Source organism: Bacillus rossius (assembly GCF_032445375.1).
Source record: "Bacillus rossius redtenbacheri isolate Brsri chromosome 4 unlocalized genomic scaffold, Brsri_v3 Brsri_v3_scf4_1, whole genome shotgun sequence".
NCBI lineage: Eukaryota > Metazoa > Arthropoda > Insecta > Phasmatodea > Bacillidae > Bacillus > Bacillus rossius.
Window position 1 is genome coordinate 3,603,791 of NW_026962010.1, and position 25,898 is coordinate 3,629,688.

At 40.0% G+C, this 25,898-nt stretch overlaps 1 protein-coding gene across 5 annotated transcripts in view; it reads left to right on the plus strand.

The window, feature by feature from the left end:
• The window catches only part of LOC134541744 (uncharacterized), a 371,288-nt gene that overhangs the window by 204,230 nt on the left and 141,160 nt on the right, over window positions 1-25,898 (plus strand). Inside the window, exon 1 of one of the 5 annotated variants that reach the window (XM_063385401.1) lies at window positions 22,001-22,017. The exons of the other annotated variants lie outside the window; for them this stretch is intronic. The gene's annotated coding sequence lies outside the window, so the exon portion shown is untranslated. Of the gene's footprint in view, window positions 1-22,000; window positions 22,018-25,898 lie in introns of those variants that run through there. 5 annotated transcript variants of the gene reach the window in all.

Here is a 25,898-nt window from a genome sequence, read left to right on the forward strand (position 1 = left end):
AGTTCTAACTGACAAAATTTTGAAATTTCCAGTTTTATAACCTCTAAAGCACAGAGAACGTGAGCAGAGTCGTGAGCTATATCATCAGATACTATAACAAAACTTCTTATTTCCACACCAAAGTATGCAACACAGGTAAACAGTGAAAGCTGATCAGTTTGCCAGTGGTAAGTTTGGATTTCATCAGGCAATACAACTGACCAGTTCTCAGCAAAATCAAAATGTAAAACAAGAGTATTATTTTGTTGGACAGAACTTCTTGCTTCAGCTATTCCTTCCCTTTGTATTTTCCTAATGTAACTGTGAGGAATAGCTTTTTTAACCCAATGCCTTACATGTTCCAGAAAATTATTTACAGATACAGTTTTTTTTATGAGGTCACCATGTTCCCAAATCGCAAATGTAACTTCTTCCCCTTCATCCAAGCCAAAGTTTTCAACAGTTAATGTTTCTGTGCCAGGACAGTCACCACACTCCTCGAGCCAGCAATCTTCATTCCTTGTTTCGTCACACAAACACTTCAGTAGAAGATAGTCTTCATCAATTTGGTTATTTGTTACATTTCGAAGAGCTACACAGATAAGTTGCATGTTACTGCAGTAAATACAAGAACACACAGTCTGTTCTGGCTGAATTTTCACCCATCTTGGTCGTAAGGCATAAAACTTTGAAAGACTAATTTCTATAAGAGGATTATCTTTTTTGAATGCTTTGTATGCATCTTTGATGGACCTTGTCATGAATCTTTTAACCTTTTTTACTTTCTCGCCATTACCATCCTTAATGCAAATAACATCTTTTTTGTTTGGACTTTCCCTTGAACAGTCTTTACTATCTTCTAGGTAATATGATAATGCTAGATCTTGTACCTGTGTAGGTAAAGGATGTCCACTATAGGGGTCAGGTTGAGCATAAATTCCCTTATTTTTTATAACTGTGCGACATTTATCAATGAGGTACTTTGACACTGAAGGTAATTTTTCCTTCAATACAGTTTTACTAAATGTTTGTGGTACCAATGTTAGTAGCTGTACTTTTCCATTGTAGTTACAAGTATGAAGAGCTGAGTCAATATTCGAAAACCATAGACTACAATTGACACACACAGGCATTTCATCATCAGACTCACTTGAAAGATGCACGTGATATATGTCTTGTAATTTGTTCACAGCAGAAGTTTTTAACTCATCAACTAATTTTATCTTCTTTTTCCTCGCATAACCTTCTCTCCTATCCAATCTCACCTCTGAAGGGGATTTCAATGGTGATACTTCTACATTTAATGTTTTAATGAGACTGCTATTTAAAACACTTACTAGTTCATCCTCCGGAATAAAATTCTCTGATGTGGATGTTTCTTCTGCATCTTCAGCAAGTTCCAGAAATTTCTTTTTATAAAAAGTAACACAGTTGCTACACAAAATATCATTTTTATTTACTGAAACAGATACACCCACAAACTTTTGAATATCATCTGCTAAATCATTCACCTTACACATCCTCACACATTTACTTTTATACACACTTTTTTTGTGCCTTTTAATGTAGTCCACACATTTAATTCTCTCCGTACTATGAAAGTCAGACATGATTTAGTTCACTAGCTGAACATCACCCATGAACACACACATCACAACTGTAACAGCAAAAGTTTGGGAATTCCCTTGTAGTCTTGTAGTTGATTCCCCCTATGGTCACCAGGGATTTCCCTCAAGCTACCAGGGATTCCCCTTACAGCAAGCGCCTGGGAATATTCAGATAGGGACTCCCCCTTCATATTTCCCAAGGTTTCCCCTCATACAAAACCAGTTACAAATTATCACATACTATTTAGATACCAACAAAACATTTATTAATTGAGCATGCACAACATACAAAAGGTAATGACATTACATTTTCAAAAAATTCTAGAAATGTTTACAGGCAAAAACACACTATCCAACAAAGTGCATGCTATTAATAAAGGTGAGGACTACAAAGTTACAAATTTTCAGATTTTTAAAATATGGGGTTTTTCAGTAATTTTCAATCAAACATGGCACTTTTGTCAAATTTTGAAAATTTTAAAGTTAAAATTTAATAATTCCATGCATCATAGAATTAAAAACAATTTTTCCTGTAAAACTACTGTAATAGGTCTACATATTACCAGAATTACTTTTTATGAAAATTGATTATTCCACATAAAAATTTTTTTTTGAAAATCCAAAAAAATCTAAATTTTTTGCCAAATTTTTTAGTTTCCCCCTCTTAAAGATATTGTCGTTGGGCTCATTGGAACTATTCCACTCTGTAGTTCACTATAATAGGTAAAAAATAAAAAAAAAATCAACAAAATCAGTAAAATAGTTTTGAAATGCCGCTCATTTAAAAAACACCCCTTTTTGCACCTTTTTTGATTTTGAACCAACTTCAAAAGGCTATAACATGGGGAAAAAAATTTTTGGGACAAAATCCTTTTGGCATACTTCTTGTCTGCACTGGTTGTAACTGCTGTAATTTTTTAAAGCAAATCTGAGATGGTGACCTGACACATTATCTTGCTAACTGCCTGAATTGAGGTGGAATGGCTCTAGAACAAAGTCGGTCGGGATTTGAAAGTGATATAAATTATTCAAATTAAGAAGACAATTACTAACTACATCTGATTTCTAAACAGGTCCAGTGAACTCTTTACCAAGTCAACCGATTTCGATGAAAATTGGCATTTATGTGTAATTGTTTCCAACTTGAGAGATAGGGTAGTTTTTATTTCGATTAATAGTCTTAATAATTTATAATTAATAATAAACTGATTATCAATGTTGATAGGTGTTTAAGCCCGGGAAACAGTGGGTACTTCTTTTCCATGACAACGTTGCGTGCTCGAGAGTCGGGAAACCATCGGTGCTATTCGTTTTTTCTTCGGTACATTACAAAGCATTGTATTAAGTTTTTGTCAAAATTAATTAATTTTCATTTTATTTCATTTATTATAACTGTAAATAGGAGTTTGGTCTCATTTCCCCCCCATAAATACAACCGTGCGAAGCCGGGTCGGGCAGCTAGTATATATATATATAATCTGAATCTCGGAAACGGCTCCAACGATTTTCATGAAATTTAGAATGCAGGGGGTTTCGGGGGCGATAAATCGATCTATAGAGCATCCCACTCTTAGATTGCAGTGTGGAAGTAAATGGGCGCATTCTCTCTCTCTCTCTCTCTAACACACGCCGATTGCCGTTAGCACTGTCCTTGTTTCTTCGTGCGTTGTTGCCAAATATCAAACGAAATTTAAAATTTTAATTTTTGGACCAAGCTTTTTTTCATATTGTATAGAATCAAAATACGCATCAGGCAATGCTTATTTTGAATACTTAACAATATTTTAAGTGTCCGAAAAAATTAAAAAACATAACTTATTCGCTGCGAACTGTTTTGAAGTATTCCGATATGTTTCACATCAAAAAAAGAAAACCTATTTGTGTATTTCATTCAGATTTTTTTTATTAGTAAATTAATGCCTTAGGACGCCACCGAACAAATGTTAAGACAAAAACTGTACAGGTTTCACTTAAATAATTTTTTTAATATATTGAAATGCATTTTCTCACAACCTGACACATAAAAAAGTTGACCCGCGGAAAACTTTTTTTCTGTTAAAGACAGATGGGGGACGAAAGCAAGAAAAATGTTCACAATGAATTGAATTAGTTTTTAAAAGCAGCCCCATCTCAATTGCTTCTACAGTTTCCGTAGAAATAGCTGTTAAAGATGTGTCTTATCAGTACAAGAGCGCGCGCTGCCGTCGTAAGAGGAAACAGGGTCGTGTGTTTAGATAAGTGGGGTTCTGTCCTACAAGCAATTTCAAATACATGGCTTCCTTAGTCAAAAAAAAAATATTATAATCGATTCTTGAACATAATATGTAAAATGTATGAAATAAATACGAAGGTATTCAATAGCGATCATGGTACAAAATTTTGAATTATTTTTCTATCCTCAACACCAAGCATCTTATCAAACATTGTTTTAGGCAAAGTTTTGGAAAATAATTATGATATTATTACAAACAATTTAAACAGATTTGATAAGGTGTTTACTAAGGCGGTTACGTTTTTTTTGTCCGGTGAAATTTTTTTTCGAACCCATGCAGTTATGGCTGGTCGTATCAAAAATGTATTTAGAAAACATATTTCGGCATTAGGTAATCCGAGTTATCATACGTTAAAACGGATTCGATATTATTCATATTATGGGAGTTGTTGCGATTTTTCTGTTTTTCAAAAAATATTCCCCATTTCGAACCAATTGTTCGGATTTTTCCCATAACTTACTCGACCGAGAATTTCCATTACCGTATTTTATTTATAATTTTGGACATGACTTGTCCAAAAATACGGCATTTATCGGGCCCATGAAAATGTGATATATATATGGGATTTTTAGAACAGAAAAGAAAACTATAAGAAATTTTCGTCTACAATAGGTAGTTTTTATTTGAAATTTACGTAAAAGTGGCATTATTACAAATTTATATGTGTAATAGTATAAAATATTATAAATTACGAAATGATATCTTAAAATGCTTCTTGTTCGATCCAAATTACATAGACACGCATCTCCTGAAATTCGTAATGTGTTAGAGATTTGGCAACAGCGCGCGCCATAAGCCGTGTACTGCAATCTAAGAGTGGGACGGGCTATAGCTAGGATTCATTTTTAGAAAATGTCGTTTTACCCTTTTTTTAAATAATCAGCTTTATCGATAGACAACTTAAACAAATAAATGACTCTTCCTGACATCTATTGGCGAGTAATAATACCATTTTTTTTAATTGGGAGCAACTAACTGCTTTAACGACACAACACTAAAGCTACTACCGTAGATAGCGTTGTTAAGCAACACTATGCCAATGAGTGTTTGGTTTGAGGTTAGACCAAGAAAATCAATTGTTTACCTATATTATTTGTGTCTTTTTAACTCATGTGTTCACTTAAAAATGCCTAAACGATCTTTGAAATAACTTCACGAAGCCGCAACTCGTCTCAAGAACACCTTGAAGAACATCGTCATCAAACTGGTCAGGTTTCTCAAACTTCACACAGTGAAGACTCATTTCAAGAAAACCTTCATGAAAATAATCAGGTTTCCGCTCGTCCCACACGTGCTGCTAAAGTAGATGCTTGCAAAACTTGACTAACATTATATACGAGCAGAAAGGTCTTATCATTTAGATGTTTCATGAGAGCGTGCGTCACAACGTGTGGCCGCTGAAAAAAATATTATTCATATTTCATCATTTATCAATATGTAATTCGTATTTAAATATAATTTCTAAAAAACACAATTTAGAAAAAAAAATACCAAGCAAAGCTCGGTCATCCAGGTCCTAATAATAATAATAATAATTTTGGCGCAGTGTCTCTACACCAACTTGATTAGTATTTTTTTTTATCTTAGCTCTCGATATACAGCATTTGGAAAAAGTGATTTTGTGAATGGATCAGTTCGCTTGGAACGGAAATGTGTAACCAATTTTGGTTTCCTATTGTCACCACTTTTGTGATCAGACATTTCGTAAACCCTATTTTCGAGGTGTTAAAGGTCACGCAAATGAGCATAATTACGAACATTTGCTATTGGATAACACTTAGTAAATAGCCTATCTGGAGGAAAAATTTGAGAAGAAGCATGAAATGCAGGAGAGTTATGTGTTGAATTTACAGTAAAATCCCTTCAAAACTTTAATGACAAGAAAATGAAATAACTAACACAGACTTTTATACCAGGCCTAAAGCGTGTTTTAGAAAGAAGGAAAGAATAGATACACATAAAAAATAATTTTTTGTACTTATACAAAATATTCCTTTCGAAACCAGTTTCCAAAAAAAAAAAATAATTTGTAATACTACAAGAGATATATGGTTATTTTTGCACATATGAAATACGTTTCTCGAGATAATACGGAGTATATCTTACGAAAATTGATGTTTCATTTAAGCATATATATTTTTAACCGTGGAAATGATAATTGAATATTCAATAATTGGTCTTTATTTGTTTATCATGCTTATTAATGTGCGCAGTTAATACTGAAAAGTCACTCAGGAAACTGTTTACAAATAACTTTAACTAGAGACTGGAAAAATTCGCGAGTTCAATGACCTTCAGGATGGACTTCAATATCCTCTGCCTACTTGGGCAAACTGCGCCTGTTCATTGGGTGCGGAATTTTGAGGCGTCTCAAGTGGGTAACTTGTGATTGGATACTTCTTTGACTGATGGTCTCTAATTGGCCAATGGTACTACATATTAACAGTGAACCAATAGCAGAAGCAGCACAACTGTATAATTATTTGAATTTTAATATATCACAAATTGAACCCGCGAATTTTTCCGGTCTCTAACTTTAACTAATGGAGGTACTGGTGTAAAATGTACAAATTTACAAATATCTGTTATTTAACATGAAATTTTCTGTTCCATTAAAAAAAAAAATTGTACAGTGTAAGCTAAACGTACAAAAAAAGTCGCAGCTCATGCTTATTTCGTGCCCGACTGTTGTAGTTGTCGAAGCAGTCGCCTTCGGAAGTCACTCTCCGACGCGGCATAGCCAATGGGAAGGGTGTGATTCACGCGCGCTTTGAAAGGGAGTGCCTTATTGGGTGATTAGGGGTGGAGGGGGGGGGAGCATATGCGTGTGACAGCTGCGTGGGGCAGATGCGTGCATATGTACACGCCGCGGCAAGAGGGAGGGAGTGTTCGCGTTACCGCCTTCAGTTCACAGATGATAAAAGTGATTTTACAAAACCGCTGAACTGCGAGTCGAGAGGGGTATGGTGTACTTTCCTCAAAGATACATGCCCAAAAAAATCATATTAACCAAATTAAGATTTTGTAAGCGCAAGCGAGCCCCCTCGTTCAGTGGCTTCTTAATTCCTCGTGATCTACACCCATGATTAGGGGCCTGCAGAGTTCGAGACTAGATGAAAGTTAAAACACTATAGCATCGTCTGTATTTCGTGATTGGGTGAGATTCTTCCATGTACATATCGATTGTTACAACACCAATCACAGTGATTCAGTGCGGTAGCAAACGCGTCCTGAGTGGCTCGGTCAAACAAGGCAACTACTTCTCTCGCAGAAGGCCGCCAATCACAAGGAAGACACCACAGGTGCGGGTATACCTTGTTGCAGTCTAATAAGTGTTCAGATCTTTTCGCGAAAAATGCCTGCCCCTAGTGATTAGTATCGCGATAAGCTAGTGTCTGATTTGACGATGAGCTAGTGTCTGATTTGACTAGACTGTTCAGAACAGGGTTAGCCAACTTTCGAGTGAAATGAGCCAACTATTAAGTAAACAGTTTCTCAAAATTTTTTAGAGCCTTAGCATGCGTTTTCTCTGGATCTACATGGAATTTTAAGACGCTAAAAAGAGATAAAATAGAAATTTTTTATTCACAAATTCAACTTAAAGTCTGAAAAATGAAGGCTACTTAAGGGAAAAAAATAGTATTCATTAGTAGAGTTCTACTGATAAAACAATAAAACATAAATTATTTAAATGAATTAATTATTAAAATACAAAAAGCACATGGGCTTTGTAAAATGTATTACGTAGAGACCGGAAAAATTCCCGGATTCAATGACCTCTAGGATAGCCTCCATTATCCTCTGCATTTCTCAAGTAAACACGCGTGTTCATTGGGTACTAAATTGTGAGGTGTCTCCACTGAGTAGCTTGTGATTCGACGCTTCTTTGGTCGATAGTCTCTGATTGGCCCAGAGAGCTCCAGTTAAACTGCGTGCCAATAACAACACCAGTAGAATTGTACACATGTTTGAATTTCAGCTTATCACGAAATTAATCCGCGAATTTTTCCGGTCTCTATTTATTAGGTACTTAGTTAGAACGGTGACCTTGCATCGCTTTCGAAAGCTTAGCTATGTCTGGCAAGTAACATGCGTTGTGATTGTGCCCTTTTATTTTCTTGGGCATTTTTTTCTGTGGTAGCTCAGTGAGTCGCAGAGCCGTGAAATACAGCGAAAAGAGCTGCATTAGGCTCGCGAACCGCTGTCTGCCAACCCCTGGTCTAGCAGATAACGGTTTTTGACGTGACGTCTAATAAATGAAATAACGCCGGCTGCACGCACGAAAAAGGATGACACATTGTCCCGTTACGCTTTGTCCCGTTGCGCTCATTGTACGCTTGCGCCGCATCTATCTCTCTTCCACTCGATTGGAACAACCATCGATTTGACTTTTTCGAGGCACATTAAACTTGAAACACTCCCATTCGTTTCCTACTTTTCCTATCATCGTCCTATCCTTAACAGAATAACACATATTGGAAGAAGTTAAATAGCAAACATGTATAAAAGTTATAGTTAAAATATTCTCTTCGTTAAAGTAATAAACATATTTGAATTAATGAGTGCAAATAAAGTAAATTTATCAATTAAATTGTAGATTTCATTTCACTCCTTTGTATCCATGCAAAATAGTGATAATTCAATAAAAATGATTCAATTTTATTCATAAATTATGCAATCAGTAGTATATATTGGCCGGTCCGGAAACAGGCCTCAGGCGGTGGATTGAGATTGTCGGTCCGCCATCTTGGATTTGTGACGTCACGGCGGCAAAAATTCCTCAAAATTCCTCAAAAATGACTCAAAATGACTCAAAAATTCCCGTTTTAAGAAAAAATTTCCCGTTTTCGGGGGAAAAATTCCCGTTTCGAGGGAAAATTTCCCGTTTTAGTCCTTAAAAATCCCAACGGCTAGAAATGTCCTGATAGAGGCTTAAGCATCCTTAACTCAAGCCTCAGTTAAGCCTCTATCAGGATGTGACCTTGACCTTTGACCTTGACCCCGACGGCCATCTTGGATCCACCATCTTGGATGACGTCATTTCGTTTTCTCGAACATTCCGGCATTGTGTTATCCGCCATTTTGAATTATGACGTCACTGTTGCAATTTCCGTTACGGCCGCCATCTTTAACTTTTTTATTATCCGATTTTAATAAAAAAAATTAAAATTTATTAAAAAAATTCAAATAATAAAAATTTAATAAAAATATTTAAAAAGCATACTTTTTCGACACGGAGCTCGGAGTCCTCGGTTCGAACCCGACGAGTGCAAAAAAATAAAAATGGCGACCGATCCTTCCCTCGTGGTGGGTGCTGGCAGACTGACTCCCACCACTTTTTATCATCATCTAGTATGACGTCATGTCCGCCATCTTGTCCTCGTCTGCTGGAAGCCATCATCATTGTATCGTCGGCTATAGTGCGCCGATGACATGTTAGTTTAATTCGTCTCCGCTAGAGTGCAGTTATAATTTATTACTGTGACACCCGCCATCTTGTCATTTGGCCGCCATCTTGAAAATCCGTAATTATTTAGCTAGAAATTCGGGAAAACTTTCAAAATTCATTAAATAAATCACTCATTAATTTACATATTGATTCGATCGATTCCCGTCCTCGGTTCGATCTTGGATGATGCAAAAAAAATTAAATATAACATCAATTTAACATAATAGTAACAGGTTCGAGGAATTAAACACTGCAAGTTCTTTCACAAACATAATATTTATTACATAATTTATATTCTACTACAGGATCATTTGAGAAAGCCAGCAATCTTATAATCATTTAGTTCCGCAGCGGTGTGAAATGACTAATTCTTAGCTCCAATCGGTTTATACTAGACAGAGTCCAGCCAGAACCTTTACAGACATAGTCCACCTCTTCTTGACAGAGTTTCTGGATACCGTTTTTAACAGTTTGCTTCACATCGTTAGAACTGTAAATTACTGCAGCCGATGTCTTGAATGCACACTTCTTCACTTTGTCATCGAACGGATATGGCTTTCCATATATACAGTCCAACCACAAGTTATATTTCAAAGGTCCGTTTGTTGCTACATCATCAGTAAGCTGATTGATTATGTCCTCTCTGATATCATCAAGAAAATTACAAATGTCTTTCGACTCACCTAACGTATTTAAATAATAATAGTCCTTCAATGTTCCACGAAATGCAGACTGCGCCAAGTAGAAGCCATTATCGTTCACTTGTAATGCTCCGAACACAGTCTTAGGTTTATTTTCCTGTTCAGACGTCATACCAATCGGTTGCTGCACATCGGTTTTCTTGCTTGTACGCTCACGAGCCTTCAACCTAAACCGAGGAGTCGAAATTTCTGCAGGTAGTTCAGCAGTAGGCACACGGACTTCACCTTTACAGTTTTTCGCATGTCGTCGCAAATTATCAATTCGAGTAAACCATTCATGACACTCATCACATCGAAACTTCATGCGAGATGGATTCTTCGTGCATTTGCTCCGCTCATGTCTTCGTGCATCATGGGAAAATGCGAACGACGTATCACAGTAGCTGCAAGGATACCGTGGTGATGAAGACGATCCTTTCAGACCCGATCCAGATACAGGCGTTACAACAGTAGTACCATTTCCAGGCATTCTCTTATGCACATCGATGCATCGTTGTTGCGACGAAACCTTTACTTTCTGCCGAACAGCAGGGCCTTTGCATGCCTTCATGTGCGTTTTCATATTATCTTTTCTGGCAAACTGCTTATGACATTTCTCACAAACAAACATTTTACGATATAGGTTCTTGACACATTCGCTCCTCTCGTGTCGCCGAGCATTGCTGCTGTTTGAGAAAATCTTGTCGCAATAACAGCACCGATGTTCGCTAGTTGTCAAATCAGCATCTATTGAAGTCTCCATCGAGGTCGTATCGTCGATCGTCGTGGTTTCCTGCACATCCAGCTCAGTAGTCATTTAGCTATCTTCTGCTGGTGGTATCACATCTGTTGAAATCTCCTCCAGTGTTGACATCGACGTTGTCAACGGAATCTGCTCCTTCTCCGTCGTAGCTGTCGTCAAGGTTCCCGTAGACGATGGTACAACCTCCATCGAGTTCGTCGTTAAAGTCGGTAAAGATGCCATCGAGTTCGCAAGAACAGGTAATTACATGATTAATGCACCAGAAGAAACAAACTAGGTGATCCTTACACCGACGACGTCAGTAACAAACTGAGCGTCCTGTTGTCTAGGACTCGCTTATATACATGCACCGTATGGAATAAAACGCTAGTCGAATCAAGAACCATTTACAATAATACTAGAGTCAAAACAACATTAAAATAGAAGGACCATCAACGAAAAGGCAGCACATTTGGAAGCACCGACAACGAAACGGCAGCACATTTGGAAGCACCGACAACGAAAAGACAGCACATTTGGAAGCACCGACAACGAAACGGCAGCACATTTGGAAGCACCGACAACGGAAAGGCAGCACATTCGGAAGCACCGACAACGAAAAGGCAGCACATTTGGAAGCACCGACAACGAAAAGGCAGCACATTTGGAAGCACCGACAACGAAATGGCAGCATATTTGGAAGCACCGACAACGAAAAGGCAGCACATTTGGAAGCACCGACAACGAAACGGCAGCACATTTGGAAGCACCGACAACGAAAAGGCAGCACATTTGGAAGCACCGACAACGAAAAGGCAGCACATTTGGAAGCACCGACAACGAAACGGCAGCACATTTGGAAGCACCGACAACGAAACGGCAGCACATTTGGAAGCACCGACAACGAAACGGCAGCACATTTGGAAGCACCGACAACGAAACGGCAGCACATTTGGAAGCACCGACAACGAAACAGCAGCACATTTGGAAGCACCGACAACGAAACGGCAGCACATTTGGAAGCACCGACAACGAAAAGGCAGCACATTTGGAAGCACCGACAACGAAAAGGCAGCACATTTGGAAGCACCGACAACGAAAAGGCAGCACATTTGGAAGCACCGACAACGAAAAGGCAGCACATTTGGAAGCACCGACAACGAAACGGCAGCACATTTGGAAGCACCGGCAACGAAAAGGCAGCACATTTGGAAGCACCGACAATGAAAAGGCAGCGCATTTGGAAGCACCGACAACGAAAAGGCAGCACCATCATCAAAAAGGCTGCACATTTGTCATTGGCTCCAATATTCATTGGCTCCAATATTCATTGGCTCCATTATTCATTGATTCCATCAGTCTATTGATTCCATCAGTCTAGTGACTCCATCTGTCATTGGCTCCTACAGTCATTGGCTCCTACAGTCATTGGCTCCAACAACTGTCTTTTGTCTCACCAACTCCAAATATATATATTTGGCTAGAATTCTACGAGTCTAAGAGACTATGAGACCACATGGCTACGAGTCTAAAATGATCTAGCTGGTTACGAGTTATACATGGCTTGCGAGGCTACAGAGCTACGAAGTTTCTAGTACACAGGTTTACATGACTGCGAGGATACAGGAGTACAAGTCTGCAAGAGTACTTGACTACGAAGGTACTCGTCTACATGACTCCAGTTACCGCATCTGTCTTCGACGGAATTTTCTCTTTTGCTCCAACTGCTCCATCAGCATTATGTTATAAGATTACAAGACCTCTTGCTTACGTAGCTTCAAGTCTACAAGCCTCCAATGCATCATGACTGCGAGACTACGATCAATGAGGTTACGAGTCTACGCGATTGCGAGTCTTCTAGGTTACATGATCGCGAGGCTATAGGACTACGAAGCTTCTAGAACGCATGGTTACGAGACTGCGAGGCTACAATTCTACGAGGTCCCAAGACATCCAGGCTACGCGACTACGAGCCATGAGGTTACGAGACTACGTGACTACGAATCTTCAAGTTTACGAGACTGCGAGGCTACAGAGCTACGAAGCCTCTAGTACACAGGTTTACGTGACTGCGAGGATACAGGACTACGCGACTTCGAGCCATAAGGTTACGAGATTACGTGACTACGAATCTTCATGTTTACGAGACTGCGAGGCTACAGAGCTACGAAGCCTCTAGAAAACGAGTTTACGTGACAGCGTGGATACAGGAATACAAGTCTGCATGAGTTCTTGACTACGAAGCTACTCGTCTACAAGGCTCCAATTGACACATCTGTCTTCGATGGAATTTTCTCTTTTGCTACATCTACACCATCAGCATTATGTTATAAGATTACAAAGCTACTTGCTTACGTAGCTTCAAGTCTACGAGGCTCCAATACATCATGACTACGAGACTACGAGCCATGAGGTTACGAGACTATGCGATTGCAAGTCTTCAAGGTTACGTCATCGCGAGGCTATAGGACTACGAAGCTTCCAGAACGCATGGTTACGAGAATGCATGACTAATTGGCCGCATGGCTACGAAACTTTATGTCTCTAACTGACTACAATAGCACTATTCAGTGGTGAGAGTTAATTTATTTCATGCAAAGGTACTTGCTGCAAGCAGTTCCACTTTTCAACATCAGATGACGTCACGTTTTGCTTGCAGGTAAAATAATATTTATTTATTTTATGCGGGATGCGGGTTGTTCACTATCGATCGCATAAGAAGAATGGCATCGATAGTCTTCAAGGAGAAGGAAGTTCGTCCTTCCTGCTAGTGCTTCTCAGATTTCTCACGGTCCGCCATCTTGGATTGTGACGTCACGGCTGCCATCTTAGATGGGTGTGACTTTGACCTTTGACCGAAACCGCAGGAATGATCGCAAGCACACGGATTAACCATCAAAATATATATAAGAATTATCAGGAGCACACGGAGAAAACCATCATAATATTGGCAAGAATAATCAGGAGCACACGGAGAAAAACGACACATGTTTTCTTTGATATCATAAAATTACAGAAAAAAAATATTTAGAAATAAAAAAAAATAATAAAAAAATTTAAAATAAAAACAAAAAATACATAAATAGATTCTGCTAGCTTGTAAACTTATCATTGCTGAGCAAAGATAGAGTTCTAGTACAAGCCAGAATTTTATGTATTTTTTGTTTTTATTTTAAATTTTTTTATTAATTTTTTTTATTTCTAAATATTTTTTTTCTGTAATTTTATGATATCAAAGAAAACATGTGTCGTTTTTCTCCGTGTGCTCCTGATTATTCTTGCCAATATTATGATGGTTTTCTCCGTGTGCTCCTGATAATTCTTATATATATTTTGATGGTTAATCCGTGTGCTTGCGATCATTCCTGCGGTTTCGGTCAAAGGTCAAAGTCACACCCATCTAAGATGGCAGCCGTGACGTCACAATCCAAGATGGCGGACCGTGAGAAATCTGAGAAGCACTAGCAGGAAGGACGAACTTCCTTCTCCTTGAAGACTATCGATGCCATTCTTCTTATGCGATCGATAGTGAACAACCCGCATCCCGCATAAAATAAATAAATATTATTTTACCTGCAAGCAAAACGTGACGTCATCTGATGTTGAAAAGTGGAACTGCTTGCAGCAAGTACCTTTGCATGAAATAAATTAACTCTCACCACTGAATAGTGCTATTGTAGTCAGTTAGAGACATAAAGTTTCGTAGCCATGCGGCCAATTAGTCATGCATTCTCGTAACCATGCGTTCTGGAAGCTTCGTAGTCCTATAGCCTCGCGATGACGTAACCTTGAAGACTTGCAATCGCATAGTCTCGTAACCTCATGGCTCGTAGTCTCGTAGTCATGATGTATTGGAGCCTCGTAGACTTGAAGCTACGTAAGCAAGTAGCTTTGTAATCTTATAACATAATGCTGATGGTGTAGATGTAGCAAAAGAGAAAATTCCATCGAAGACAGATGTGTCAATTGGAGCCTTGTAGACGAGTAGCTTCGTAGTCAAGAACTCATGCAGACTTGTATTCCTGTATCCACGCAGTCACGTAAACTCGTTTTCTAGAGGCTTCGTAGCTCTGTAGCCTCGCAGTCTCGTAAACATGAAGATTCGTAGTCACGTAATCTCGTAACCTTATGGCTCGAAGTCGCGTAGTCCTGTATCCTCGCAGTCACGTAAACCTGTGTACTAGAGGCTTCGTAGCTCTGTAGCCTCGCAGTCTCGTAAACTTGAAGATTCGTAGTCACGTAGTCTCGTAACCTCATGGCTCGTAGTCGCGTAGCCTGGATGTCTTGGAACCTCGTAGAATTGTAGCCTCGCAGTCTCGTAACCATGCGTTCTAGAAGCTTCGTAGTCCTATAGCCTCGCGATCATGTAACCTAGAAGACTCGCAATCGCGTAGACTCGTAACCTCATTGATCGTAGTCTCGCAGTCATGATGCATTGGAGGCTTGTAGACTTGAAGCTACGTAAGCAAGAGGTCTTGTAATCTTATAACATAATGCTGATGGAGCAGTTGGAGCAAAAGAGAAAATTCCGTCGAAGACAGATGCGGTAACTGGAGTCATGTAGACGAGTACCTTCGTAGTCAAGTACTCTTGCAGACTTGTACTCCTGTATCCTCGCAGTCATGTAAACCTGTGTACTAGAAACTTCGTAGCTCTGTAGCCTCGCAAGCCATGTATAACTCGTAACCAGCTAGATCATTTTAGACTCGTAGCCATGTGGTCTCATAGTCTCTTAGACTCGTAGAATTCTAGCCAAATATATATATTTGGAGTTGGTGAGACAAAAGACAGTTGTTGGAGCCAATGACTGTAGGAGCCAATGACTGTAGGAGCCAATGACAGATGGAGTCACTAGACTGATGGAATCAATAGACTGATGGAATCAATGAATAATGGAGCCAATGAATATTGGAGCCAATGAATATTGGAGCCAATGACAAATGTGCAGCCTTTTTGATGATGGTGCTGCCTTTTCGTTGTCGGTGCTTCCAAATGCGCTGCCTTTTCGTTGTCGGTGCTTCCAAATGTGCTGCCTTTTCGTTGCCGGTGCTTCCAAATGTGCTGCCGTTTCGTTGTCGGTGCTTCCAAATGTGCTGCCTTTTCGTTGTCGGTGCTTCCAAATGTGCTGCCTTTTCGTTGTCGGTGCTTCCAAATGTGCTGCCTTTTCGTTGTCGGTGCTTCCAAATGTGCTGCCTTTTCGTTGTCGGTGCTTCCAAATGTGCTGCCGTTTCGTTGTCGGTGCTTCCAAATGTGCTGCTGTTTCGTTGTCGGTGCTTCCAAATGTGCTGCCGTTTCGTTGTCGGTGCTTCCAAATGTGCTGCCGTTTCGTTGTCGGTGCTTCCAAATGTGCTGCCGTTTCGTTGTCGGTGCTTCCAAATGTGCTGCCGTTTCGTTGTCGGTGCTTCCAAATGTGCTGCCTTTTCGTTGTCGGTGCTTCCAAATGTGCTGCCGTTTCGTTGTCGGTGCTTCCAAATGTGCTGCCTTTTCGTTGTCGGTGCTTCCAAATGTGCTGCCATTTCGTTGTCGGTGCTTCCAAATGTGCTGCCTTTTCGTTGTCGGTGCTTCCAAATGTGCTGCCTTTTCGTTGTCGGTGCTTCCGAATGTGCTGCCTTTCCGTTGTCGGTGCTTCCAAATGTGCTGCCGTTTCGTTGTCGGTGCTTCCAAATGTGCTGTCTTTTCGTTGTCGGTGCTTCCAAATGTGCTGCGGTTTCGTTGTCGGTTCTTCCAAATGTGCTGCCTTTTCGTTGATGGTCCTTCTATTTTAATGTTGTTTTGACTCTAGTATTATTGTAAATGGTTCTTGATTTGACTAGCGTTTTATTCCATACGGTGCATGTATATAAGCGAGTCCTAGACAACAGGACGCTCAGTTTGTTACTGACGTCGTCGGTGTAAGGATCACCTAGTTTGTTTCTTCTGGTGCATTAATCATGTAATTACCTGTTCTTGCGAACTCGATGGCATCTTTACCGACTTTAACGACGAACTCGATGGAGGTTGTACCATCGTCTACGGGAACCTTGACGACAGCTACGACGGAGAAGGAGCAGATTCCGTTGACAACGTCGATGTCAACACTGGAGGAGATTTCAACAGATGTGATACCACCAGCAGAAGATAGCTAAATGACTACTGAGCTGGATGTGCAGGAAACCACGACGATCGACGATACGACCTCGATGGAGACTTCAATAGATGCTGATTTGACAACTAGCGAACATCGGTGCTGTTATTGCGACAAGATTTTCTCAAACAGCAGCAATGCTCGGCGACACGAGAGGAGCGAATGTGTCAAGAACCTATATCGTAAAATGTTTGTTTGTGAGAAATGTCATAAGCAGTTTGCCAGAAAAGATAATATGAAAACGCACATGAAGGCATGCAAAGGCCCTGCTGTTCGGCAGAAAGTAAAGGTTTCGTCGCAACAACGATGCATCGATGTGCATAAGAGAATGCCTGGAAATGGTACTACTGTTGTAACGCCTGTATCTGGATCGGGTCTGAAAGGATCGTCTTCATCACCACGGTATCCTTGCAGCTACTGTGATACGTCGTTCGCATTTTCCCATGATGCACGAAGACATGAGCGGAGCAAATGCACGAAGAATCCATCTCGCATGAAGTTTCGATGTGATGAGTGTCTTGAATGGTTTACTCGAATTGATAATTTGCGACGACATGCGAAAAACTGTAAAGGTGAAGTCCGTGTGCCTACTGCTGAACTACCTGCAGAAATTTCGACTCCTCGGTTTAGGTTGAAGGCTCGTGAGCGTACAAGCAAGAAAACCGATGTGCAGCAACCGATTGGTATGACGTCTGAACAGGAAAATAAACCTAAGACTGTGTTCGGAGCATTACAAGTGAACGATAATGGCTTCTACTTGGCGCAGTCTGCATTTCGTGGAACATTGAAGGACTATTATTATTTAAATACGTTAGGTGAGTCGAAAGACATTTGTAATTTTCTTGATGATATCAGAGAGGACATAATCAATCAGCTTACTGATGATGTAGCAACAAACGGACCTTTGAAATATAACTTGTGGTTGGACTGTATATATGGAAAGCCATATCCGTTCGATGACAAAGTGAAGAAGTGTGCATTCAAGACATCGGCTGCAGTAATTTACAGTTCTAACGATGTGAAGCAAACTGTTAAAAACGGTATCCAGAAACTCTGTCAAGAAGAGGTGGACTATGTCTGTAAAGGTTCTGGCTGGACTCTGTCTAGTATAAACCGATTGGAGCTAAGAATTAGTCATTTCACACCGCTGCGGAACTAAATGATTATAAGATTGCTGGCTTTCTCAAATGATCCTGTAGTAGAATATAAATTATGTAATAAATATTATGTTTGTGAAAGAACTTGCAGTGTTTAATTCCTCGAACCTGTTACTATTATGTTAAATTGATGTTATATTTAATTTTTTTTGCATCATCCAAGATCGAACCGAGGACGGGAATCGATCGAATCAATATGTAAATTAATGAGTGATTTATTTAATGAATTTTGAAAGTTTTCCCGAATTTCTAGCTAAATAATTACGGATTTTCAAGATGGCGGCCAAATGACAAGATGGCGGGTGTCACAGTAATAAATTATAACTGCACTCTAGCGGAGACGAATTAAACTAACATGTCATCGGCGCACTATAGCCGACGATACAATGATGATGGCTTCCAGCAGACGAGGACAAGATGGCGGACATGACGTCATACTAGATGATGATAAAAAGTGGTGGGAGTCAGTCTGCCAGCACCCACCACGAGGGAAGGATCGGTCGCCATTTTTATTTTTTTGCACTCGTCGGGTTCGAACCGAGGACTCCGAGCTCCGTGTCGAAAAAGTATGCTTTTTAAATATTTTTATTAAATTTTTATTATTTGAATTTTTTTAATAAATTTTAATTTTTTTTATTAAAATCGGATAGTAAAAAAGTTAAAGATGGCGGCCGTAACGGAAATTGCAACAGTGACGTCATAATTCAAAATGGCGGATAACACAATGCCGGAATGTTCGAGAAAACGAAATGACGTCATCCAAGATGGTGGATCCAAGATGGCCGTCGGGGTCAAGGTCAAAGGTCAAGGTCACATCCTGATAGAGGCTTAACTGAGGCTTGAGTTAAGGATGCTTAAGCCTCTATCAGGACATTTCTAGCCGTTGGGATTTTTAAGGACTAAAACGGGAAATTTTCCCTCGAAACGGGAATTTTTCCCCCGAAAACGGGAAATTTTTTCTTAAAACGGGAATTTTTGAGTCATTTTGAGTCATTTTTGAGGAATTTTGAGGAATTTTTGCCGCCGTGACGTCACAAATCCAAGATGGCGGACCGACAATCTCAATCCACCGCCTGAGGCCTGTTTCCGGACCGGCCAATATATACTACTGCAATCATTTCATCAATGTTTTTTTATGACGTTGTCACGTTAAACTATCGTCCGTAAACCGACTTTACAGACAACCAATTTTTTTTTTGGTGATGGGATCGATCCCGGGCTGTTGCACCGAAAATGGACTACTTCTATTCAAACTGACTTTTTCACAACTAATCTCGGGAGAAAGTTATGTCTTTACTTTTGCCATACTTGGCATCGTGATTTGGTACCCATTACTTGAACATTAAAGATATAATTGTTATTCATTAATGAAATATCACTAACGGACCTTTGTAACCCACCTGCACACAAACTTGGTGGTTGCAGTACACGAGAGTGTCTTGCGAAATGCCTCGGCTCGAGGTTTTCTTTCGGTATTCGTTGCACGTCCCCGTTTTAGCTTCAGAATGGCGTCCTGCCGTGCTGGTGGTGACTTTTTTCACCGCGGGGGAAGGGGGGGGGGGAGGGTAGAGGCCAGCCAACGACCCCCAGCGGAGGGGTCAGCATTACTTCCAAGTGTTATGGAACTACAGCGTGTTATGTATTTATTGCGGAAACAGAGAAACTAAAGGACGTCTCTAAATTAGCGTTTCTTGTCACGGATATCGGTCATATGGCTCTTGTAATTAGGAGGTAAATCATTTGTGAAGTACTTATGAGTAGAGACCGGAAAAATTCGCGAATTCATTTCGCAATAGGCTTAAATGCAAATAGTTATACCTCAGTGCTGCCTCTGCTATTGGCTCACAACTCACCTGGATAACTCTGGGCCAGTGGGAAACACCCGACCAAAGCTGTATCGAATCACAGGCTGCTACGTTGGGACGCCTCACAAGACAGCAGCCAATGAGTGGGTGGCATTTGACCGAGTGTACGTAGAACTATGGAGTTCATCCTGGAGGTAATCGAACCCGCGAATTTTGCCTGTCCCTACTTATGAGGCCTCGCATACTCGGGCAAATTTACGGTGCGAAAGCTTCAAGGAAAACAGCGCAATTTCATATCCGAGTGGGGTCTGTTTTACGAAAAACATTCACGAGTTCGCTGTGGGCCGAAAGTAGTTTGGTTTCCGGATTAAGTTTTTAAACTGCATTTTTAGAAGAGTTAAAATTGCTAAAATGCGTGTTTTCAGAGTAATTTTTAGGCATAGAACAACCGCTACAGATTCCTGACAGCACTTCAGGGATTTGCATTACATCTCTATCTTCATTTCTCCGCCACGTAATGTTACGTTCACCGTTCAGATTTCATAGTAGTTGTCCTGTGCACGACGAGAAGACTGCGCGCCTGTCCACAGACTTGCGCATAGAGGCGACATCGCGCTAGAAGCACCAGCGAGCTTCGCGCTTATCATCCCGCCTCACTAACACAGATACACCACTTTGACGAGGCGGGACCCTTAAGATAAATATATAAATACATAAACTTATTTTTGCCTCTTATTTATATATTTTTTAAAAAATGTTGTAATGTTTTAAATTACTTGACGGATAAATTATTTCGTTACTGTATAGAAGTGGTGTAAGTTATTTTGTAGAGCAGTGGTGGTTGTTTGGCGAGTGCATGAATGATGGGTGTGCCTGGAGGAGTGGTGGTTACCACAACGCCGAAATAACAACTGAATGAATTTGTGTGTGTTTCTTAAATGTACCTTAACGCCGAAATACCACAATCAAACCTAACCTAGCCTAATATAACCTAACCTAACTTAACCAAGCCTAGCCTAACCTAACCAAGTCTAACCTAACCTAACCTTTGTGGCAGTCCTGCAATGACATTTTTTCGGCGTTGTGGCGCGTCCCCGCCTGGAAGGTTGGTAGCACTGGACTGGTGTGAGGAAGCGTGCTGGTAAACGTCAGCCTCGTGGGAGGCAGATGGTGTCTGCCCCCCCTCACCCCTCCTCGCGGCTGCTGTGTTTATAACGTGCGCCCGTGCGGGAGAGGGCGAGAGAGTGAGAGAGGGGGAGACAGAGAGAGAGCGAGAAGGGAGGGGCGGATAGTGCGCGCCTCGAGTGGGAGGGGGGGGAGAAGGGAAGGAAGACGCCGACGACCGCGCGGGAGCAGCGAAAACGTTGCGCGCTGGCATGGCGGAAACCCTCCTGGCTGGTGACCCCATTCCAGGCGGCGCTGTCTGCTTCTCTCCCCGCGGCGCGCAGTCGGCGCTGCGTCGCCAGCCGCGGCGCACAATGATCCTCAAGCAGTTCCTGTCGGACCCGGCCGCCTTCAAGCGCAGGCTCAGGCAAGTTCCCCATCGCCGGAGCTCCTGGGAGGGGGGGGGGGGGGGTTGCTAGCCCGCCACACGCCGCGCATGCGTGCTGCCTCGGGAGTCGTGTCGCGACCGGGAGTGGGGGGAGAAACAAATATTAGAGGTAGTCTGAATCCACGGTTTACGTAGCCACGTGGTCTTGCCGACGCGAGAGAGTTTGTCTTGATCTGTATCGAAGCCAGAAGGAAAAAAAAAAATTAATCGGTAATATGTGAAAGAGTGAGTGGAAATGAAGATTTCAATCGTGTGTACTCTTTTTTTATCCTCCAGTAAAACGTTTCTTCAACACGATATAAAAAAAAATTTCCTGCCTTCCGGCCATTAAATTGAAGAATCGAATGTTCCTCTTGGGAAATGAATTGGAATCGTGGTAAAAAGTTACAACTACTCGTAGTAAATGTATTGTGCTCTTGTAAGTATGATAGTTTTATTCTTCCGCTGTGGCAAATTTTTGTTGTTCACAGCTGCTTGTTGCTATGTTTAAAATTTGTCACGTGACGCCTGTGCCAGAAGTGAGAAGGGGGGGGGGGGGGGGGCCTTGAGTATTCGCACTGATCACGTGCCTTCACTGAATTAATTAATTCATCACGATGCTAACTTCTCGCGAATTGCAGTGCAGTCTCCGAACTTGAACGTTTTGAAGGTAAGTTTCTCTTCAGAACTTTGTTATTCATTAATGAAAAGCTTGCTTGGATTCTTTTTTTTTAAGCTAATATATTTTCCACATAGGCATGCATGTTGTCATTCTTGATAATTTTTTAAATAGTTTTGCATTCTGCTATAAGACCGTAAATCTTAAAAAAAAAAATCGCTGGGTTTATCTATTTGACACAGCTGATTTAGGCTTGTTCTATGTGTGTTTAAGTTTATATTTTTATTTCTTTATTTGCGTTCTTCAATTTTTCCCATGAAGAAACATCTAAAACTACAATGGCGTATGTCCAAAAAATTGTATTAAATCAAAATTTTCCATTGCACGAATCATTTAAAGCACGCGGGGATTTGATATTTGAGCCAAGACTCCTCCGCACCAATGTTGGCCTTGCAATTCCACTGCGCTGCGGATGTCGGCAATAAGCATGTCGCTGCAGCAAGCAAATATTTGCTTGTCCGTGTACAAGCAGACATTGCGGTTGTCGAAGCGAAGCGTGTTTTGCAGCTGGCAGGGGTGGGTCGAGGCTATGATGGCTCACGGGACTTTTAAGGGGAAGAGTACTGTGACAACACGAAGCATAAATGCCCGGGTAAGAATCCGAGGCCAGTGTTACCGCCTGCACTATTTTCTTTTGACGTGACAACGTCTAATAAATCGATGAACGCCGGCTGCACGCACGAAAAAGTGTCCCGTTTGGCACATTGTCCCGTTACGCTCATTGTTCCGTTACGCTGTGTCCCGTTACGCTCATTGTACGCTTGCGCCGCACCGACAGAAGTGAAAACTTAAAACTTTGTTTATAAATGTGTAATATGAAATAATTTCTACGTCAAATGTACGTAAGAAAATGAATCTGATTACTAGTATAATTTCAAGTATTTATTATTTTATTATTAAAATAAAAATGATTCAATTTTATTCATAAAAGTATGCAATCATTTCATCAATGTTTTGTTATGACGTTGTCACGTTAAACTATCGTCCGTAAACCGACTTTACAGACAACCAATTTTTTTTTTTTTCCGTGTGAACGTGGAGATGCACAGTGCAGGATGTGTGAAGGCTGATGGAGACGCAGCCTCCGAAGACAACCGCCTGTGTCCTGAAGGTCGTCCCAGCTGGGCGGGAGAGAACGACTCCTGCCCGCACGGACATGGTCGCACAGTGCGCCTCAGGGTCACGACTCTGGAAAACCTATTTGTAGGACCGTGTCATTTTTTTCCCCCCGTGAAAATATTTCGAGAGAGGCTGGGTGGTGACGTGTTTATTTTTTATTCATTCATTTATTTCGACTTCAGTTTGGCGCAGGTGAGGCATGTACGCCTTCTCTTCTTCTGGAACATGAGACATAAACAATGTATAGTAAGTTATATCTAGGAGTCAAATATAAAATTACACACTAACAAATTACAGCAAGTACTGATGAATTAATTTCTAACTCAACATCAAGTTTAGTACTAACGTAAACCTTACAAAATAATGTATTTAATATAAAAAAATACAAATTATAAATATTTTTAAATATTGTTTTAAATATAAAAATATATATTTAAATACTAACGTAAAACTTGTAATATGGATTAAAATAGAAAAGAAAGCTTTAAAATAAAATTCAAATATTTATGATGTCTTTCTCCCACACACTCGCAAACACATTCATTCAGTCTTCCTTGGGTTACGTGTCTGTGAATTTACAGTCTCTTGCCTCTCACCAGGACAATCGGGGTTTCGATACCTTACGGGATCGAATCCGGATTTTCGCAAGTGGGAAATGTGGGTTTTCTCGGGGTTCTTCCGTCCCCCCCCCCTACCAATTCATTCTCCAACCATTTCATTCATTCGGTCGCTTCTCCATACCCCTTCTCATATCACCTCTCGCATTCCTATGAGTGTCAGCCCCATTCCATCCATGTGGAGCATGTCTATATGCATAGCCTATATATAGAGACCGGAAAAATTCGCGAATTCATTTCGCGATAGGCTAAAATACAAATAGTCATACCTCAGTGCTGCCTCTGCTATTGGCTCACAACTCACCTGGATGACGCTGGGCCAATGAGAAACACCCAACCAAAGCTTTATCGAATCACAGACTGCTACGCTGGGACGTCTCACAAGACAGCAGCCAATGAGTGGGTGACATTTGACCAAGTGTACGTAGAACTATGGAGTTCATCCTGCAGGTCATTGAACCCGCGAATTTTTCCAGTCCCTACCTATATATATTTATTTAATTTCGAGGGTAGCTGAGAGTTAAAATACTATAACAAGGATTGAATTTCGTGATTGGTTGAATTTCTTTAAGACACGTGTCTGTTGTGATCACACGAATCACAGCAATTCAATGCGGGAGCAAACGCCCGTTATATCGCAGACGGCCGCCAATCACAAGGCAGAAACCGCTGGCGCGCGCATACTTTATTGCAATCCAATATGTGTTCAAATTTTTTTCGCGGAAACTACCTGCCCCCTGCGTGAAAAAGCAGTGGAACTTTATAGCAAACCCTACTTTTAAAACATTTTTTTTTTATTTACAGGAGTACGAGTGTTCTATCTATAACATTTCATTTCAAAGTAATTAATTGTTCACTTGATTCAGTGTGTTTTTTCTCCAATAACGGAGGAGAAATATAACGACGACTAATGACGTAATGAGTTATTTTATACGATCGAACAATGTACAGGAACAAATACATTTTGATAGTATTTTTACCGAAAATTTACATGATTTTTTAAATTTTATAAATACAAACCTTGTTTTAATTATTACACATAAAATTGTGCAAAAATACACTACTTCGATATTTTTTAAGTTATGTTTTCTAGTTTATTAAAATACTTTGTTATACGGCATAAAAAAATACACATAAAATGTTTTAATAACTTAGCTATATTACATGTAAAAATACACTTCATTCGAATGTGAAAAATCTTTTTTTTACAGTGTACGCACACGGGGATAAGAGAAAATTAACACTTGTTAATAGAGTTCTTAATTGCATAGTGCTTGTGTAAAATTACACACACAAATTTGCTGTATTATAATCACAACACAAAGTGCTATTTTACTTTTAGTTAGTGTAATTTTACTAGCACATTTTTCATGTAAAACCATTAGTAGAATCGTTTATTTATACGGAAACTCTGTATTTTTGCACTAATGCTAGGTTTTTAGAATAAAAACCAATATTTGGTGTAAAATTACACGATATATTGGGAAAATTGCTCAAGGAATGTTCCCTGACTTGTAATTTAAATACAATAGAGTGAATTTACACTTCTTGAAAGTGTTTAAAACTTACGGTACGTACAAAATACATAGTGTGTTATTTTACTTTATTTTGATTTACTTTTACGAGAACATTGTGGGTGTAAAAATTATCAGAAGAATCGTCAATTTACACAGAAACTGTGTATTTCTGCACCACTGTTGAGGTGTTTCAATATAAACTTAAATTTGGTGTAAAATTACGAAATATTGTTAATTTTGCACAATTTAAAATTACAATTTTTTACTGTGTTCGTTTACGTTTCGCTTTGTGCAATATTGGATAGGGATAGTCTTCTAAAGCTATTTCCAAGTGTTCTAATAAGATGGGACGTTTCCCATACATGCTGCTGACACAAATAGTATTCATTTTGTTCCACTCCAGCGATTGGCCCACAGGTTTATCTGAATGCCCCCGAGTCATTGAAAAAAAATTTGACAAAAAATGTATGTCATTAGTTTCCCAGTTGAAAAGTCTCACGCGTCATTTTCGCGGATTCATCCTGTATATAGTTAAGCTCATCACTAGGGGCATGCAGATTTCGCGAAAAGATTTCGGGACTAGATGGAAGTTAAAACACTGTAGCATCGTCTGTGTTTC